This window comes from Nicotiana tabacum, chromosome 4 (assembly GCF_000715075.1).
Source record: "Nicotiana tabacum cultivar K326 chromosome 4, ASM71507v2, whole genome shotgun sequence".
NCBI classification, from domain to species: Eukaryota; Viridiplantae; Streptophyta; class Magnoliopsida; order Solanales; family Solanaceae; genus Nicotiana; species Nicotiana tabacum.
In genome coordinates, this window is record NC_134083.1 from 101,674,325 (window position 1) to 101,693,549 (window position 19,225).

At 35.7% G+C, this 19,225-nt stretch overlaps 1 non-coding gene and 1 pseudogene across 1 annotated transcript; both read left to right on the plus strand.

Moving 5' to 3' along the window:
- The first annotated feature begins 4,254 nt into the window (after positions 1-4,254).
- Positions 4,255-5,121, plus strand: LOC142180057 (uncharacterized; annotated as a pseudogene).
- Positions 5,122-5,597: 476 nt separating this feature from the next.
- LOC107825181 (uncharacterized) lies at positions 5,598-6,801 on the plus strand. The gene is made up of 2 exons (XR_012708869.1): positions 5,598-5,684; positions 6,379-6,801. It is a non-coding gene; the product is annotated as an uncharacterized LOC107825181 (transcript).
- Positions 6,802-19,225: the final 12,424 nt, after the last annotated feature.

Below are 19,225 nucleotides of genomic sequence, written 5' to 3' on the forward strand. Positions count from 1 at the left end.
ATCAATTATGATGAGACAAATTATAGAAAACTCAAATGGGCATCCGTTAAAGAATTTAAAGATTCTTTTAAATAATGAATTTCCTTGCACTTCTTGTTATCAAAGCAAGTTAATTATTAGACCATCACCAACAAAGGTTGAGATTGAGTCCCTTGCATTTTTGGAACGTATACAAGGGGATATTTGTGGATCTATTCACCCACATAGTGGGTCGTTTAGATATTTTATGGTCTTAATAGATGCATCTTCTAGATGGTCTCATGTGTGCCTATTGTCATCTCGCAACCTGGCGTTTGCAAAATTAATGGCACAAATAATTCGATTACGGGCACAGTTTTCCGATAATCCAATTAAGTCTATTCGACTTGATAATGCTGCTGAGTTTTCATCCCAAGCATTTAATGAATATTTCTTATCAATAAAAATAAAAGTAAAACATCATGTAGCTCATGTTCACACTCAAAATGGCCTTGCAGAGTCTTTGATTAAACGTCTGTAATTGATAGCAAGACTGTTACTCATGAAAACGAGATTATCCACTTCTGTTTTGGGTCATGCTATTTTGCATGCAACAATGCTAGTTAGTCTTAGACCAACAAATTATTATAAATATTCTCCGTTGCAATTAGTTTTGGGTCATGAACCTAATATATCTCATTTAAGAATTTTTGGGTGCGCAGTATATGTGCCTATAGCACAGCCATATCGCACCAAGATGGGTCCCCAAAGAAAGTTAGGAATATATGTTGAGTTTGAATTGCCCTCCATTATTCGCTACCTCGAAACATTAACGAGATATTTGTTAACTGCTCGATTTGTAGATTGTTGATTCGATTAGGCATTTTTCCAAAATTAGGGGGAGAAATTGGTGAAATCAAACGGAAAATTTTGTGAAAAAATCAATCATTGTCTCATCGTGATCCACATGCCTCTATTTGTGAAAAAAAGGTGCAAAAGATTATTCATTTGCAGAAAATAGCAAATCAAATGGCAGACGCATTTACAGATCTGAAAAGGATAACGAAATCACATATCCTTGCAGAGAATGTTCTAATCCGTATTAATGTCCCTGTTGGATAATATTCTAGTATCATAGCTAATGAGTCAAAAGTACATCTAAAGCGTGACAGACCATTGGGTTCTAAGGATCGAAATCCTAGAAAAAGAAAAATAAATGATCAAGATGACACTACGAATGAGTCTCATAAAGAAACTCATGATTTAACCAATCTTGAGATTCATGAGGAAATCAATGAGATTGAGACTCAAGAAAATAAGGAACTATCAATAAACCCAATCGATATTGAGACAGATTTGAATCGATTGAATATAGTGGTGGATTATGTCTTTGCATACAATGTTGCATCTAGAATTATGCAAGATAATGAGGATCTTGAACCTCAATCCATTGGAGAATGTCGACAAAGATGTGATTGGCCAAAATGGCAAGAAGCAATCCAATCTGAGTTGGATTCACTTGCGAAACGTGAAGTTTTTGGGTATGTAGTCCAAACACCTAATGGTGTTAAGCTTGTTGGCTATAAATGGGTCTTTGTACGTAAAAGAAATAAGAAAAATGAGGTGCAAATATATAAGGCACGCCTTGTTGCACAATGATTTTTACAAAAAGGCCTGGTATCGATTATGAAGAGACGTATTCTCCTGTTATAGATGCTATAACATTCTGTTATCTCATTAGTTTTGTTGTCCATTAAAAGCTTGACATGCATTTAATGGATGTGGTTATAGCCTACCTTTACGGCTCACTTGATAATGAGATATACATGAAAATTTCCGAGGGATTTAAAGTGCATGACGCACATAATTCAAAGTCCTGGGAAATGTTTTCAATCAAATTGCAAAGATTTTTGTATGGTCTAAAGCAATCAGGAAGAATGTGGTATAACCGCCTTAATGAGTATTTATTAAAGGAAGGTTATATAAATGATGTCATTTGTCCATGTATTTTTATAAAGAAAATAACACCGGAGTTTGTTGTACTTGTTGTATATGTTGATGACATAAACCTTATTGCAACTCCTACAAAACTTCAAAAGGCAATTGATTATATAAAAAAGGAATTTGAGACGAAAGATCTTAGAAAGACAAAATTATGTCTTGGTTTGCAAATTGAACAATTGGCAAACGGAGCTTTTGTTCATCAATCTGCCTATATAGAAAAGGTATTGAAACAGTTTTACATGGATGGAGCACATCCATTAAGTACTCCGATGATTGTTCGATCACTTGATGTGAATAAGGACTCGTTCTGACCTCAAGAAAAGAATGAAGAACTTCTTAGTCCTGAAGTACCATGTCTTAGTGCAATTGGTGCGCTAATGTATCTTGCTAACACTACAAGGCCTCACATAAATTTTTCAGTTAATATCTTAGCAAAATATAGCTATATTCCTACAAGGAGACATTGGAATGAAATTAAACACATATTGCGGTATCTAAAAGGGACTACTAATATGGGCTTATTTTGTGGCAATGATCGCAGTCCCGATCTTGTTGGTTATGCTGATGCTGGGTATTTATCTGACCCACACAAGGCTCGATCTCAAACATGCTACAAAAGGCTCGATCTCAAACAGGCTATGTGTTTACATGTGGATGTACTACAATATCTTGGCGATCGACTAAGCAATCAATCATGGCTACTTCATCTAATCATGCTGAGATAATTGATATTCATGAAGTAAGCTGAGAATGTGTATGGTTGAGGTCTATAATATATCTTATTCGAGACAAATGTGATTTGAAGTGTCACAAACTATTCACAATTTTGTATGAAGACAATGCAACATGCATAGCCCAATTGAAGGGAGGATTCATAAAAGGAGATAGGACAAAGCACATTTCATCAAAGTTATTTTTCACACATGATCTTCAAAATAATGGTGATATCAATGTGCAACAGATCCGTTTAAGTGATAATATGGCTGATTTGTTCACCAAATCTCTACCGACGTCAATCTTCAAGAAACTAATGTATAAGATTGGGGTGCGAAGGCTCAAGGATGTGAATTGATGCTCTCATTAGGGGGAGTTAATATGCGGTATACTCTTTTTCCCTCACAAGGCTTTGTCCCACTGGGTTTTCCTTGCAAGGTTTTTGATGAGGCAACCAAAAAGCGTATTTCTAAACATGTGTACTCTTTTTCCTTTACTAGAATTTTTTAAATAAGGTTTTAACGAGACACATGATCTATGGACATCCAAGGAGTAGTCTTATAAGAAAAATCAAAATACGGTGGATATCTATCTTCCTCCATGATCTTTATCTCAAATGCTTAATGACATATTTCTTCATTTTTCATGCTTATATAAAAGCATTATTATATATGGAAAGAACATACAATTGAAGAAGAAATAAAATCTCTTCCTTCTCTCTATCTCCATTTCTTGTTCATGTTTTATTAAATTGCTTTTATTTCATAACAAAATGATATATTAAATTGCCATTTATTTTTTTCTTTCTTTTCTGCATACATTCCAATACATGACAGTTCCCTATATTTTTTTATGTATTAAGTTATTCGTCTTAAGCTTTTAAATCAATAATATTAGTTATTTCTAAACTTCAAATTGTCACTACTATATTCTCAAATAACTGAAAGACCAAAAAATCTAGTATTTTAATTTGTGTTATGTGATAAATCGTTGAAGAATCATAATAATTTTATTTTGTGTGACTTGTTGCTTTTGTCATAGAAATAATTATAATTTTCGTAAGATATCATAGAAGTCATCACAATCACAATAAAACATCGAAGAATTTTTGTAGGGCATATTCCCACAGATGTCCTCAGAATCTCAATAAAACATCTATGAACTTTTGTAGGGAAGGATTTCTTCCTTTATAGTGCTAGCTAGCTAAATGTGATCAACATTCAATATTTTCAGAGCTTGCACTTTTTAAAAAAATTACTACTATAACGCAAACACATTGTTTAATATGATTTATGTAATTTTATAAAACTACATATTAATTGATATGGGTACACACACAAAATACGTACACTAACACTAGTATTAATAACGTTGAATCCAATGAAGAGGCAATGATCAAAATGGTCATTAATATACATGGGTTGGATTATTTTGGTCCTTATTATATATCAAGTGATAATAATAGTCTTAATGTGTACAAAAAGTATATGGTTTTAGCCACAACCCTAAAAATTAACGGTACAAAGAAAATATACTGTTAACTTAACCTAGAGGTTCTGGACCCATCAAAAGAAAAGCATGACAGACCCCTCTGCTTCTCCCTTTCAGCATTCACAAAGCTTTGAAAATGCTCCAGCTAGCGTAGAAAGCAAATTAGATCAAAGTGAATTGTCTTATAGTCTCCCTGTTGGTGTGCTCTCATCACTTCCCTTCCAAAAAATCCCTTTCTTCTCCCACCGATTCGTGCCATACAAATCTAAATTTTTATTTCTACATGCATTGCAAAGAAAGAGCGATCGATCTCCCTGTACAGAAGAGGCACCAGAGCCATGAACGATCTCATTGTGGTTCATGTAGTTGAAAATGTTACTGTCCATGAACTCAAATTATTCAGCAGACTCTTCTAGGGTCCAAACTCACCTCAAAATCCAACCTTCTATTCATATTTCTGTCAAAGTCTATTTATTTTTATAATAAAAATTGCTGAAGAGAACAACTCACTCTTGAAACTCTTTCAAAGCTACCGAGAAACTAAAGCAATATCTACTTTTGACATGAACTAATTCTTGATTTTCAGTAAGAAAGTGAATGAAAGTGCCGAGCCCATAGCGGGTCGCAAAATACGGAGACATTTCAGTAAAGTACATGACAGTATGACACTGAGTCAACTCGATTGTGTAATGGCTCAGTGATCGTTTCTACGCTGAAGAACTTGACCGGAAAAATTCCTTAACTGGAGTTTAGACCATGTCCCTATGAGTTTAAGAAGATGGCTCGTTATCCAGTACACTTGGTAGAAGAAATTTCAAGCATATAATACGAGTAGATGTGAAGGAAATTTTAATACTTGGTAACCCACTAAGTTAAATCAAGAATCTGAGACTAGAATTAGTTCGTGTTGCAAGAGAAGACAAACTTCGGATAATACTCACCCTAACAAGCTAGCATTTGGGGGGGGGGGGGGCAAGAGGGATTAGATGATTATCAAATTTGATGCTAACAGAAATTCGTTTCAAAAAAACAGTGAAAGAAAGCAGCAGAGGGAGATGAGCTAAGTTTAACGGTATATTTGCTTTGTACCGTTAGTTTTTAGGGTTGAGACTAAAATGATACACTTTTTATATACATTAAGGACTATTACTATTACTTGATATATAATATTGACCAAAATAATCCAACCAATGTACATTAAGGACCATTTTGATCATTTTCCTCCCCAATGAATGTACCCCAAAAAAACCCAATGAAGGAAAGAAAAACAAAGAGAAAATAAAAAAGAAAAGAAAGGACAACCAAATGGTGGTTGACAATTTGTTCTCTGTCTGGCGATTATGCCCTCTAGACTTTTCATTGAGAAAGGGGCACCAATGTAATTGCAGAAGCAGCTCCTGCATATATATAGACATCTCCTAGGGTTTTACTTCACCCCAATAGAGCAAGGCATTTTTTCTCCTATTCGGCCGTCATAGCAATTTGCGCTTTGTGCTCGCTCGTCTGCTCCTCTCAAGGTTTTAGCCTTCTCCGTTTTCCCTAAAACCCTTTTAGGACTCTTCGTATTTTTTCTAATGCACAAGCTGTTTCCTTGAATTTTCTGTTTCTATTTTGTGGTTTAACATGTTCAACGTGTTAGTAGTTTCACCAATCTCTGTTAGTTCTGTTCAAATGCGTAGTGTGACTCAATCTGTTCTTCAAATTTTGTCTCTTTTCCATGTTGATTGCAGAAAACTCTTAATAGGATTTCTGTTTAATCTTTTGTCCATGCTCAGTTTTTTTAGTTTTAACTATCTGTTCGTATCATTGAAGTGTGAAATCTATTCGTTTTGTGTGGCTATCGTTGGTTATATAAATTAATATGATGGTGGGGCTATGTCAAGTCTGAAATTAATTTCTCCAAATTAATGTTTTAGCACAACATTTTGGCCCTTTCTGCTAATTGTTTCACTATAATATTTGATCCATTCAAAGGTTTTATCCTTGATATACCTATTGTTTTTGTCGTTTAAGTTGCTGATAGGTTAAAGATTGTTTACACTATCACTAGTTTGAGCCTGTGATTCTAGGTTTACCATCTTTACTAAATACCAAAATGTGTATAAAGAGATTTGCCTAGAATTACCCGATGAATGACCTAATTGTGTACTGTTAGTGCATATAACTTAAACACTGTTGACAAATGTAAAAATAGTATTATGCGATTTGCAGGATGGAATCTGCAACCAAGCATGCTATTGTGGTGAAAGTCATGGGCCGTACTGGGTCCAGAGGACAGGTAACTCAGGTGAGAGTCAAGTTTCTTGATGACCAGAACAGGTTTATCATGAGAAATGTCAAGGGACCTGTCAGAGAGGGTGATGTTTTAACATTGTTAGAGTCTGAGAGAGAGGCTAGAAGGTTGCGTTGAAGGGGCGTGCTTTTGAATTCCATATGGAGCTGGTTTGAGTATTATACTGTCCTAGATTTTGTTATAGTCTTTTAATGTTATGTTTTGTTTTTTGCAAGACTTGGTTAATTGTGGACGAGAATTTTAGTGCCAAGCTCAGTTGTTTTGGTGATGTTTGTAATCCATGATGGTTGAGTAATTTTGGTTGTATTGCAAGTTTTGGTAATATTTTATGATCGTTCGTAGCTGGCTTTTGCTCTCTATATCTTTACTTGGTTTAACTTGTCAGCATGCTTGTCGGATAACCCTCTATTGTTGCTAAGACGATTTTGCATTTCTTAATCTCTATTTTGATCTCCTTTGTTTTATTAGGGTTGAAGTTCTTAAGCATTCGCTGGTGTAACTTTATACTAGAAAGCCAGAGAAATGAAGATTGGAAGTACTGTCTAGGAAATGAAATGATAAGAATGGGAGAGGGAAGTCTCGATTTGTAATGAAAAGACCAAGTATATGATCCTTTTTTCTAGGGAAGGGGGGTGGTTGCTTTTTGCACTGGACAATATTTTCCAATATTAGCAGAGAAATATATGGAAAGCATTTGTTTATGTGTTTGCTCTAGTTGGGAGGTCCAAGACTGGTGTGTTCTATGGGGGACCTTTTGTTTTCTTGATTGCATTTATAGGAAGTGTCATGTTCATCCAATTTGTTTTTCTTATTGATCTTTAAAGTTGTGCCTAAGAACCCTTGTTTGGCCCTTTTTTGCTTGTTTAACTTGATTAATTCCTCTTGTAATCCATAAACTCCTTTGGAACATTAACAAAAATGGCTGATGTGAGTTGCTGGTGCATCTTCACAGCCTCTTGCTCCAAATTTCTACTGTATATATATCTGGTTTCTTGTCTTTGCCCTTAGAAGTCAGCATTTTGATGGCATAGCCTTTTATGTTGGATTTTTAAAATTTTAAGCAGTAGATAATATGCTTTGTTCATTCGTTATTAGCAGTGGAATTAAAGTAGACCATGTAACATGCATGTTATTATCATTTTCATGTTTGGTTTTAAGAATCGTTCGAATTTACATATAGCCTTAGAATGACCAAATTCCATTGCTCTGCTTCTCTTTTTCTTCCCAAAAAGACGCAAAATCGTGTTGAGTTTGAATGAATTTGAAGCATCATCACCAAAATGTATGCTTACCCTCGTTATGTGTTTGTTTTGTACCATGATACAGTGATCAAAACATATTTTTGATTGGACAAAGTAACTTTGTACAAACAACTAGCACTGTTTTGTGTTGAAGGGATTAAAGATGGAGGGAAACAAGAAGTGTTTGAATAAGTAGAACAAGTAGTTTCAGATACTATTTGTACTGCACATTCACAAAAACAAGAAGCAAAATCCCTCATTCTTGAAAAAAGAAAGGAACTGAGATTTTTGAAGATAAATGAAGAGAGGATTTGGAATTATGCTAAATGGGAAATTTCAGAGGAAGATGGAAGTAAAATTCTCCTCTTTACTTACAAGCCCACGTAAAGGGTATTAAATAGCGAAAACTATCCAAACTGTTGACAGCGGCATAGATAACTAGAATTTGTTTTTCAATTGGCAGTGCATAAACAATTTCAACCCAAATTAGTTCAAAATAAAATATCTACCAGAAATTGCCAAAATATCATTTTGTGACACGTCTATTTTGCTCAAAAATAAAGGCAGTTCGAACACCTTAATTCAGAGAATTGAACACCTTATTTCGATTTAGAAATTACTATTAAACGTTAGTTTGTTGAATTGGGTCAGTATTAAACTAAAAACTCAATGGACAATCATTGAAGCTTGCTAAACTTGATTTAAAAAATTTAGGTTTTCGAAATTGGAATTTATTTCGAGTGGTTATTGTTGGAATAGATTGGGTACATCTTAAGGAGTGTGAATCTCAATTTTGGGACGATTTGGTGGAGTATTTAGGTGGTTTGAATTGAAATTTTAGCTAAATTCGAAGTACACAAGATGAACATACAAGAAGATGATATGTGTATCTCCCCGGTATCTTTTGTGTATCAAACATGTATCTCTTGTGTATCTCCTGTGAGATACATGTTTGATTCATATGTCGTAGAGAAATTTTAAACTCGATTTCAACTACGAATTTTGACTCAAACTAGTCCAAATCACCTCCATTTTTTTTCCAAATTTTGCATATTGACTCATCTATATGTTTTCAATTAATTCCAATCATACCCATTGAAAAAAGTCCTTTTTTGCTTAGGTTTTTAAAATGTTATATAATTTTTCTTTGTATTTCATCGCCTTGTTTGTTATCTCATTCATGAAATTTTCTTTCCGTCTTATATTTAATATTGCTGATCACTCTTTAAAATATGGAAGGAGATCTTTGTGCGTGATTCTCGGAGGGAAAGAATTCTTATTTATATGAGATTTTTAATTTTTGTATGCACTTGACTAGCTAGTTTTGGTAAGTATATCATTAATGGCTAGAGATTGATAAATTTAGGCTTATTTTGAACATAAGGTGTCCTATTAAATATGATTTAAAAAAATCCTAGTAAAGAATATTTTTCCCTTTTAATAAGCCTTGTGAATTTCAGATTAATCGGGTCTCAATATGAATATCATACATGGAATAAAAGAATTTAAAAATCGTGTTTCTTGGATTAAACAAGTTTTTTAGCACCAGTTTGGCCATAGATTTTGGGTACATTTCTTGGAAAAAAAAATTGAAAACTGTGTTTGTTCATGGACTATGATCAGTTTTTTTTAAAATTTAATTTTGTTTTCAAGTTCCCAAGTTTAGGGCAGTTTTTGGGTAAAAGTTTTTCTTCCACTCACAAAATTTCAAATTTTTTTCAAATAAAATACATGTCCAAACACAAATTCAACTTCCAAAAATTATTTTTCAACACAACTTCAAAAACTTTTTTTTTCAAGATTTAACCAAATCTATGTCCAAACGCTTGCTTATATTTTAGTTGTATGTATATTCGGGTTATCAAAAAGCAAGCAAAAAGTGGATAGTCAGGAGACTAGGAATAATAATATATAAGAAAATCTCTACCATTGAAACTATTAAATTGACAATTTTGTCGATTAGGGTTAGTGCGAAAGATTGAATATTAAGAGGCAATTCAAATAATGGAATTCAAAGATCTACTAATCTAGAATATTAAGATTTTCAAAAGGGTAGAACACGAGCACAAGGATTTCATCATTTCTTTCTAACTCAAGACACGAGTTTGGATTGAATTTATGTTTTCCTATATTTTAATTTTATTTGTGATGAATTTCTCCATATCTATAGAGTAGTTCTCTTTAGGGTTTAATGGATTTGGTGTATTGATGATTGTTTGTGGATTATAACTCTAGTTTTATATATTGAAGCGTTTTTTGATGATTTAATTATTGCATCTATACTTACTAGTTCATGTAATTGAGAGAGGCATAACTTGTGATATCTTTGCATTATATTGTTGGTTGAGTTCATAGATTCTTCTAAGTAATCGAAAGAGGCTAGTTGAATCATTGATTAAACCTAGTTAGGAGAATAATCGAAAGAGGTTTTCCTAAAAACTAATCCACTACGCATTCTTGCATATCTTCACGTGCTTAAATTGGTTCATCTTGTGAGGTTAAGACTTAATCGAGAGAGAATTTTTTGTTGAACGTTTGAACTAATAATTGAGTGAATTCGAGAAACTCACTTGAACATTAGAAGTGAATTATCTAGAGTTAGATCCCAAAAAATTATCTTGCACCTCTCCTATCAAAACCTTATCTTCTCCCATTGATAACTTTCTTTGCTTATTCCTTGTTTCGATTGTCATTAGTCAATAGCTTTAGATTCTTAGTTAATTTTAGTTAGACATCTTATAAATCTCAACTATTGATCATCTGGGATAACAACCAATCTAGAAACTACGAGAATACTATTTAAATCTAATCCCTATGGATATGATATTTTACTATACTATCTTTGATTAGCGAGTATAATTTAGGTGTGTATTTCGAGCTCGTCAAATTTTGGCACAATTGCCGGGGATTGGCAATCAATAGTGTTTGAAATAGTTTGTAGTGCTAATTCAGGAATTTTTCTTTTTATTTTTATTTTTTCCTTTTTACGTTTGGTGTTCTTTGACTGTGCGCAGGTTACAGGTTGAGGTTGGTGCATGACTCGAGCTTTTGTGAAAGAAGTGCTACCATACAAGCCAGAGATAGAAAAATAACTACGACAAATGAGGAAGGAAAGAAATCTGACCGAGATGTTAGAAAAGATTGGGCAATCTTCAACCAAAAAAACTATGGCTGGAAACAGTGATGGTAATGTGGATTTGGCTGCAAGAGAGGCAGCCCAACAACGAGAAAAAGCTATGAGAGATGCACAAATTAATTGAAGACGTGTGTTTCACATGTCTAAGTGTCATCTTAATTGAAGACGTATTTTTTATATATATTTTATATGTTTTAATTCAATGTATATTTTTTATATATACGTTTTGTATATATTAACATATATTATTATCGAAGTAAGGTCTTTATGTTAAGAAAGGAAGAAAGAAGGAAGAGAAAAACTTAAAAAAGATAATTAAAAAGAAAACAAATGGAACAAATTTAGAAAATATATTGGCTTCGGTAGAAAACAAAATTAAGAAGATGAAGAAAAAGAAGGAAAAATAATAGATAAAGAGAAAAAAGGCATGATTTTTGTACAAAGAATTATTGACTTTCCATTCAAATTGCTTATGTTTAGGGATTAATAATTAATATTCCTATTTTAATGGAATTGTGTGCTGCAAATATAAATATTTTTCTGCCACAATTGTAATATTGGGTTTCATGCTAAGAATTTGTTATATTTCTTTTAAACTGTGACAGTTATGTAAAGTTCACATATTCTTTCTATCACGACCCAAACCAATGGGCCGCGACGGGCACCATGTGCCTTACTCAACCGAGTACCAACGTAACGTATCTTTCTGTCACGACCCAAAAAAATCCACTAGTCGTGATGGCACCTAACCCAACCCGTTAGGTAAGCCAATTTTCAACTATCCAATTCCAATGAAATTAATTAAAAGAAAATATCTAAAACCAATACATCTCCCCAAGAACTGGTAGTACAAATAATGAGCTTCCAAGAATAGAGTATACAAAGCGAAAATAAAATAAATACATAGTCTGTTTGAATAATACATAAACAGAGCTTTTATAAATCTAAGGCTACCCTGAACAAGAGGCAGCTACAACAGGAACGCAGGTACATCTTCAAGTCCCGCAACCATCAAGCACATCAACAACAACAGCCAACATCTGCACACAATGTGCAGAAGTGTAGTATCAGTATAACCGACCCCATGTACTGAGTAAGTAACAAACCTAGCCGTAGGTTGAAAGTAGTGACGAGCTTCTACCAAGGTCAGGTCCACAACTAATAGTACACAACAATCCATAACAAAATAAAGCAAATAATACCAGAAGTAACTCAGGAATAAAATACTCAGCCAGATAATGATTTTCAAAAATAGTAGTTCTTTCTTTCAAATACATCAGTAAAAACCCAAATTGTTTGCCGAAGTTTCCAATAATATGAATAGTTTGAAAACAATAATTTCTCCAAAATATTCTCAATAATAAATAATATATTTTATTTTCCTTCCGGATAACCCGTATAAAACAAATGCATCACTATGCCCATCTGTCAAAAATGTGTGAGAAATCAGGAATGATGTGATGTTGTACAACATGAGAAAAAATACATCTCTATGCCTGTATGTCATGTGTGCATGCCAATGCGATGCAACTCAATGATAAAATCATAAACAGCCCCTCAGGCAGAACATCACTCATATACAGCCCCTCGGGCAAAATCTCACAGTCACTCGTGCCACTCGGGCATACCTCACAATCACTCTTGCCACTCGGGCATACCTCACTATCACTCTTGCCACTCGGGCATACCTCACAATGACTCATGCCTCCCAGTCACTCAGCACTCGGCACTCGACACTCGGCACTCGCACTCAGTAGGTACCTGCGCTCACTAGGGGTGTGTACAGACTCCGGAGGGGATCCTTCATCCCAAACGCTATATCAAGCCAAATCATGGCATAAATCACTCAGGTATGCTGCAGGCGAGCAGCAACGATCCACACTCATCCTCACAAATCAGGCCCTCAGCCGATATCAAATATGCTGCGGCGTGCAGCCCTATCCCATAAATATGCAACATGCTGTGGCGTGCAGCCCGATCCCATAAATATACAACATAAATCAGGCCCTCGGCCTCACTCAGTCATAAACCTCTTAAGCCACTCGGGCATCTCAGTTAAACAGGGCATTCGACCCAAAGCATTTTTATGCATCAAAATAGAGTCATAAAACTGAGTTATGATATGCAATGAAATGAATATGACTGAGTATGAATTTTCAATTTAACACAATAATTCACAGCAATATGACCTCTGTGGGTCCCAATAATACTGGCACATAGCCTCAACATGATTTGTAATATGCTTTTCAGCTCAATTTCTTTAACACATAACACCGCATGGAAAATACCAAGGTTATTTAACTATAAAATTCTATATAAACAATTATGTCATAATTTCTATAGTGCACGCCCACACGCCTGTCACCTAGCATGTGCGTCACCTCCCAACAATTCACAAAATACATATATTCAGGGTTCATACCCTCAACTCAAAGATTAGAAGAGTTACTTACCTCAATCCAAGTAAATTCTTTAATCCAATAAACATTTTCCTCGTGATTCGGCCTCCGAACGCCTCGAATCTTAGTCAAAATAATTTGATACAATCAACACGAGGTATAGAAATCAATTCCATATGAAAATGCTAATTTTCCATAAAAATCCGAAATTTAGCTCAAAAATAGCCCATGGGGCCCACATCTTGGAACCCGACAAAAGTTACAAAATCTGAACATCCGTTCCGATACGAGTCCAACCATACAAAAATAATCAAATTCTGACATCGGATTGGCTTTCAAATCTTCATTTTATATTTTTAGAAGATTTTATAAAAATCTGATTTTTCTTCCATAAATTCACGGATTCATGATGTAAATGAGTATAGAATCATAAAATATAATCAATATAGGATAAGGAACACTTACCCCAATGTTTTTCCGTAAAAATCATCCCAAATTCATCTTACCCGAGCTTAAAATCGAAAATGGTAGAAAAATGGTCAAAAAATCCGTTTATAGAGCCTCTGGTGTTTTTGAGCGTCACTTGTAGCGTGGGGCGCTGCCTGTGGCGCAGTTTCCAGTACCCAAAAATTCCCAGCGCCAGGGCTAGCGCCCCACGCTATCCTGGGCGCTCGCGGCGACGAAAAATCGTTCCTGAAACGGAAATAGGCATAACTCTCACATACGATATCCGAATTCAATGATTCTTTTTGCTATGGCTCCGTAATTTCAATACGGATCTAATACTTTAATCAAAACTGAATTTGGAGCTCATTTGCTTAATGTGATACCACATATTCTTGAAGAATCGACATCGAACATTCTAGGTTCAATGCCGAAACATAGCAAATCAATCCGGAATGAACTCAAATTTTTGCGTACAAGTCATAAATGGTATAACAAAGCTATTCCAATTTCAAAAATATGATTCCAACCTCGATATCAAAAAGTCAAACCCCCGGTCAAACTTTTTAAAATTCAACTTTCGGTAATTCAAGCCAAATTCCACTACAGACTTTCAAATAATTTTTCGGGCACGCTCCTAAGTCCAAAATCACCATACGGAGCTATTGGAACCATCAAAACTCTATTCCGGGGTCGTTTACACATAAGTCGATATCTGATCACTATTTTAGCTTAAGCTTTAAACCTTGGAACTAGGTATTCCAATTCATTCCAAAATCTCATCGGACCCGAACCAATTGCCCCGACAAGTCACACAACAACTGTAAAGCCTAATGTGAGAAGTAAATGGGGAAACTGGGTTGTAATACTCGAAATGACCAGTCGGGTCGTTACATTCTCCCCCACTTAAACATACGTTCGTCCTCGAACATGCCAAGAGTTGTTTCCAAGCCATCAAATCACTGTTCCATCTTACCACACACGTACCCGGGGGTGAACCCACATCACCCTATTCCATATAGGCTTGACAACACAATCCAACTGAATTCATTAATTTAACTCTAGCCCATACACCTTGGAATTTAATTTCCAACCTTTAGAATTTCTTTCAAGACACAAGTCTTAAACTTACACACCGTATAAATCCGAACAAGTTGCATCGAGCTATAACTATCACCACGGATATAATCAACCAACATATTACATAACTCGCTTGCTCGTAGCACTATTGTTGATCACAGTAATTACTCCAAACCAACCAAGTACTAGTATAAAACCTCATATCAAGCCAAACCTCATATCAAAACCTTCGTACACTGTTGATAATAAAAGAAACACGTGAAATAAACAAGTCACGAAGCTTTCTCGCCCCAACCAGAACCATAATTGATTTTTGAGCAGACTTTCAATATTATCCTCCCTAACATATCGTAATCAAATATGATAGTACCTATTCGAGGTCCAATGACCTTATATTACTAAACACAACTATTTCCACAGACATGCCGCACCAATATAACTTAGAGCCACAACCCGTGCCATCTGTACACCAATACGCAACAATTCAAATGTACTCAGTCATGAAAAATGACTCAAATGAGAGAACTGCCCCGCAATATTAATAAGTACCGCCACAATGAAATGCTGAAAATTCATCATATCCCATAGAACCATCACCTGATTCTAACAAAAGGTTCATACCTTAGCATAGCTCCGCTGCAATGTGTGTCCTCATCTAAACGTTGGTCCTTATAATATACCCCGAGCCACCCTGCTCAAAATCAATAACCACGGAGAGGCAAATGACAAAAATGCCACACAAAGCCTGAAAGAACATAACCATTACGCAATCTATCATGCAATACCCAAATACTCATCACGCTCAAATTCTACTATAAAACTCAAATAGGACCGCACCATCTGTGCACATAACCAATGAATCACAACTCCTCGTAGCATGAAGGAGCAACTCACAGATCATCTGAGAACACGAATAAGCTCAACATCAACCGAATGACACATCCCTCAATAATAGCAGTATGGAGCCAACCATTCCGGCTCGGTGTAGAATACACATCTTAATTGGGCCTACCAATAGACCGCCAAATCAACTCGGGTTACCCACAATTAGATAAAAATTCTTTCGAAACTCCATAATGACTGAATCATAACACATTCTATCATCTGGCCAGCTCCGGCCACAACTTCACAGTCCATAACCATAAAACAATCCGCTCTTGAGAATTCCCAATCTCCAAATCCATAGAACACGCGAATCACCATATTTGATTCCATCTCCACCGCCCGAATGTCTAACACCTCTCTAATACAAGATCATCCCATGAGACATACTATAAAAATTCTTCCGTGCCACTTGTCAAAATTTGAATATCAGCACTCTATCAACAGTGTTAGTACCGCAATACCAATTTATACATCCGTAAGTTAAAATACAGTGTACCTTCTGAAGTCCGCCCCTTCTCATACAACACCAAGTAGTAATAGTATTCATCTAGACATCGAAAATTGTTCATGCCTCTAAGAATTTATGACCTCCCTTTTAAGGCTAAACCGTGACCTTGCACACGCCAACCTTAATCACACACAACTCACCGCATCTATTATGCCATCATGTGACAAGCACAAGAATCCCATTATCAACTTTGAGTCACCAATAATTTACATACCCTTTTAGTTAGAAACCTTTCTCTTGCTTCTTTCCAGGAGGAAATCACAATACATAACACGTTCTCTACACCGATAGAAACCATCAAGAATACTTTGGAATCTATTTACACAACCAAGCCATCAGGACCGAATCTCTCCAACTCATCCAAACCACGCAGGTCGCCAAGTCCAGGTGTATTGCCACAAAGCACCTGTAGAAAACCCCCACATCATAAGCACCCAAAGAACCGATCATATCCATTACCATACTGATCCAACCTACTACCCAGTTGTCCTATTTTCTCCGAGTCCCTTCTGAATTTGTATTCAGATTGATACTTCTTCTTGATAAAATGCCATGATATTTAACCACAACTCACCCTACAAACCTTAGCAAAGAACCACAACGCCCTACGGCCCATAAGCAACTATTTCTTCTTAAGCACCTTAAAAAAAATACCACAATTATAACACTCACTTTAGAATACCTTATGTGAATTTTAAACTGTTCTTCTTACCTTCCTTATACAAAAATGTAGAATCCTTAGTCATATAGAATTTCCGCAAGTCCAGGCACCATCAAACGCAATTCTCGGATTTTATCTATACACAAGTCCGGAAACATTCTCAATTGCTATATATAATTCTCAAACCCACTGGAATTTTCTCGGAAGTCACCCACTTTGCTCAAATCTAATTGCACCACCCAAATGGGCCAAAAGACACGTGCCCCATTAGCACCACAACACTCAAAGAAGTAACTCTACTTTAACACCACATATCAAATTCATACTCCGTGCGCACTACATCATTCACCAATAACAACTTACTCATCCCGCGAATTTCATTTACTCATACGTGCAAAATAATCCTTAACCGGGAATTTCCTTATTCGAGACATCCTGGATCTCAACTTTTGCAAGTCATAGCTATCCCACAAGTATGCCTCAGACCAAAATTAAAATTTAACACCTAACCATGAAATCAAATTGTCAATAGCAGACTCCCCCACTTGGCTCAAAGCCATAGATTAAAATATTCCATAACTCACAATACCAATACTTTTGCGGCCATAATGTCACAGTCAGTCCAACGAAACTTCTTCCCAAGTTCATACAACGCCAACCATAAAAATACCTCAATCATCCGCTAAGCTCGTATTCATCCTCTTAACACACAAGTCAACTTTCTCAACCAGTTTCAGATTCAAATCTCCACCCATACACCCCGTTGGTAGAAAAGAAACTCTCTACTCACATCATAAGGAATACTCCTACGTAGATTACTCCGCAGGGGATAATCCATCTGCTTAGCCTCAATCTGGTATCTTCGTATACCCTTTCACATTCACAATTACTATGCAGTAACTTAGTCTATCTAAGTCCAAACTCATTAACCAGACGTGAGAATTTAGTTTTACCCCAAAATTTAACAATGTGAAAGATCCATCAAAACATTCATACTGGAGACTGTACGCCACATCAATCCGTGATGGACTTTCCTTTACATTTCAAGGAAACATTTCTCGTCATATTCACATCGTCTTAACACATCCCTCAGTTATATCATACTCATCACAAAGCCATTCCACCGCTCATCGAGCCACAACTTCCACTCATAGGGATATTACCGGACATATGAGTCCAAATGTACAGGTTACAACTGAAGCTATCGAGCCTAAGCTGCGGTCTAAACTTGGCCTCAAGTCCTCCAAACTGGCCCATCACCAAAACACAAAATACACACCTCGAACCTCATTCATAGAATCATAAGCCGGCGATGCACAGCTGATACCGAGCACTCATGTGTGCATACGAATACGTGAAAGGAATTCAAAGAGTTATATTTCAAGCTGAATCAATTTTCGCACGATAAGGAAAGAAAGATGGGAAATTATCCTAAATGCCTTGTAGCCTCTCGAAGATAAGTATGGACGTCATCATACCGATCCGCAAGACTCTAGTAGACACTTGCTCATGACTTGTAGAACCTATGAACCTAGAGCTTTGATACCAACTTGTCACGACCCAAAATCCCACTAGTCGTGATGGCACCTAACCCAACCCGTTAGGTAAGCCAATTTCCAACTATCCAATTCCAATGAAATTAATTAAAAGAAAATATCTAAAACTGATAAATCTCCCCAAGAACCGGTAGTACAAATCATGAGCTTCTAAGAATAGAGTATACAAAGCGGAAATGAAATAAATACATAGTCTGTTTGAATAATACATAAACAGAGCTTTTATAAATCTAAGGCTACCCTGAACAAGAGGCAGCTACAACAGGAACGCAGGTACATCTTCAAGTCCCGCAACCATCAAGCACAACAACAACAACAGCCAACATCTGCACGTAATGTGCAGAAGTGTAGTATCAGTACAACCGACCCCATGTACTAAGTAAGTAACAAACCTAGCCGTAGGTTGAAAGTAGTGACGAGCTTCTACCAAGGTCAGGTCCACAACCAATAGTACACAACAATCCATAACAAAATAAAGCAAATAATACCAGAAGTAACTCAGGGATAAAATACTCAGCCAGATAATGATTTTCAAAAATAGTAGTTCTTTCTTTCAAATACATCAGTAAAAACCCAAATTATTTGCCGAAGTTTCCAATAATATGAATAGTTTGAAAACAATAATTTCTCCAAAATATTCTCAATAATAAATAATATATTTCATTTTCCTTCCGGATAACCCGTGTAAAACAAATGCATCACTATGCCCATCTGTCAAAAATGTGTGAGAAATCAGGAATGATGTGATGTTGTACAACATGAGGAAAAATACATCTCTATGCCTGTATGTCATGTGTGCATGCCAATGCGATGCAACTCAATGATAAAATCATAAACAGCCCCTCGGGCAGAACA